Source organism: Anneissia japonica, unplaced genomic scaffold, assembly GCF_011630105.1.
Source record: "Anneissia japonica isolate Jap-2015-1 unplaced genomic scaffold, ASM1163010v1 scaffold466_len1169948_cov191, whole genome shotgun sequence".
Taxonomy (NCBI): Eukaryota; Metazoa; Echinodermata; class Crinoidea; order Comatulida; family Comatulidae; genus Anneissia; species Anneissia japonica.
In genome coordinates, this window is record NW_022689540.1 from 650,669 (window position 1) to 653,226 (window position 2,558).

Here is a 2,558-nt window from a genome sequence, read left to right on the forward strand (position 1 = left end):
CTCATGTGCGTGGGTATACAATACCTATCACATGTGAGTCGAGCAAAGTGCGCCCCCTATAATGCGTTTGGTAAACCAAAGATCTAACTTAAGCGTTCTCCGAGATTTCTACGTACAAAATGTAACAACGCAGTGTAGAGCGCCCTCCCGCAATTACAATTACTTTTGAACTTTGATATCTATGATCTACGTGCAAATAGTAACAACTAAGGACGCCTTTTCTCAATTACAGTTACTTTTTACGTTTCTTTTTACTGAATATTGACGCTCTTGTTACGCGTAGAGCGCTATCTTGTGTTTATAAGATCGCGGAGCACTACTTTCGTTTATAATAGGCCTATTATTATCAATAATAGATCTTATAAACACAAGATAGCATTTTCCGCGATTTTACGCGTTACATGATAAATTATTAACCGGGAAAATTATTACCGTTGCCCCCCCCCCCCACCGACCCAAGACCCCTGTTACGCGCCTGAGAACGCTATCTTGTAAAATAAGATATTGGTAATACCAGCGCCGAATAAGTCACTCTGGGAGCACCCGGCTTTTTGATCAAATATGAAAAAATAATATTACTATTAATAGAAAAAAATGGCAAATTAAGTTACTGTTGAACTTGCTCAAGTCGAATCCAAAATGGCATTGAAAAATTGTTCGACTTGGATAAGATTCGACTTACAGATGACTCGCAAAAAGGACGCCTTCGGCGGCCCTTTGCTAGGCTGTGAGGTAATGGGTCCAGATTATTTGCAGGATGTATGAAATAAGTTTTAATGAAAGAATGAATGAAATAAATTTGAAGTATGGCTTCGAGGAAAAAAAATGTGGATATGTTTTGGAACTGATTTTTCTAAGACCGCCCATTTTAAAATTTAAAAAAATCTGTAGGCCTATCTCATTTACCGTTTTTCATACATTTTTTTTAAAAAATGAGTTCTACAACATATCACAAATTGTTTTCCTCCGGAGTCTGACTTTGAATGACTTGGGGAACCGTCTTTTGTCTTGTCACGCTCCCATCGTTTGAGCGATTTAAAAGCCAACAATAATTTTAGCCTGAACATTATTCTCATGAATGACCCTCCACACCCCTAAAGAAAAAAAAATAGCTGCTGGCTATTCAATAGTAATAATAATAATAATAGTGTAGTTTTATATAGCGCAGATATCCATCTAATATAAGATGCTCAGGGCGCTTGATATGTGGACTAGGAACTTGATCATGACTTTCTTCGCCCCTAACGGTCCCTTCGTGTCTGTGCTACCCGGTAACCCGGTACCAGCAACTCTCGTCGTCCACCACAGGGGTTGTCTGTTCCAGTACACCGGGGTATTTACACCTTTTTGCCAGCTAAAAACACTCTACAGGGCCGGATCCACAGATTTCCGAAAAGGGAGAGGGAGGTGGGGGTCGGGCGAAAGTGGGGCCGATCCAGATAACACCTCCCTTTTTTTTGTTTTCTAGACACCCAAAAATATCCTCTGAGGCGTTTTGGGTGATCAATTTTTTTCTTTTTCTTTTTTTTTTTTCACTTTTCAAAAAAAAGGGGGAGGGGATGCGGGGCCGTTGAGGGTCCAGATTATTTGCAGGTTGAATGAAGTAAGTTTTAATGAAAGAATGAATGAAATAAGTTTAAAGTCAAGCTCCGGACGAAAACAAAATTGATATGTTGTAGAACTGATATTTCTAAGACAGAAAAAAATTATTTGACTAAAATCTGGGGAATGAGATAGATTTTGGAATATTTAAAAACTGGGGGAAAGGGGCGTAACCACCCATTCATACACCTTTTCCACCAGTTTTTAAATATTCAAAAATCTGTATCTTATTTACCGTTACCCATTTTTTCAATAATAATAATTAAAATAATGTTAAAGAAGGTACCGGTAAGATACTGGCCTATGCCTACTGGTAAAGAATGGTAAAAAATAGATTATATAACACATGGTAAAATGTCGTGATGGATGTAGTTTGTAAACATTCATCACATTTTGACTTACATTTAGTGAACATACACCCGTTGTATCAGCCGCACTCACTTAAGTGGTATGTTCCACTTACCTTAACATGCTGAATACTCTACTATGAGGTACTGGGGTGGATCCAGATATTTTCAGGAGAGGGTGCAGAAAGAAGGGAACTCCTGTATAAATAACGCAAGTTTAAATGAATTGGGGAGCCGTCTTCTGTCTTGTCACCCTCCCATCTTTCGAGAGACTTAAAAGAGAACTATCAAAATGATATTTTGTTCTAGAGAGGATTTTTGATATGCCATTAATAATAGAATCAACCTTAAAATCGTTTTTTTTTTTTTGGCTTTTCTTTATGAAGTTATAGGCGATTATATACGATTTTACCATGACCTCACTGGCGAAAAAGTAACAAAAGATCGTGTAAATAGCGCCGCGTAGGGTATCCGCCGCTTACGATCTTTGCGTGTATGCTGTAACCATGGCTGTAAATTGTGATTGTTACAGCAAAATCGCACGCGGCGGATACCCTAAAAAAAAAAAAAAAAAAAAAAAAAAAATTAAATTTGGCCAATTAGCGAACC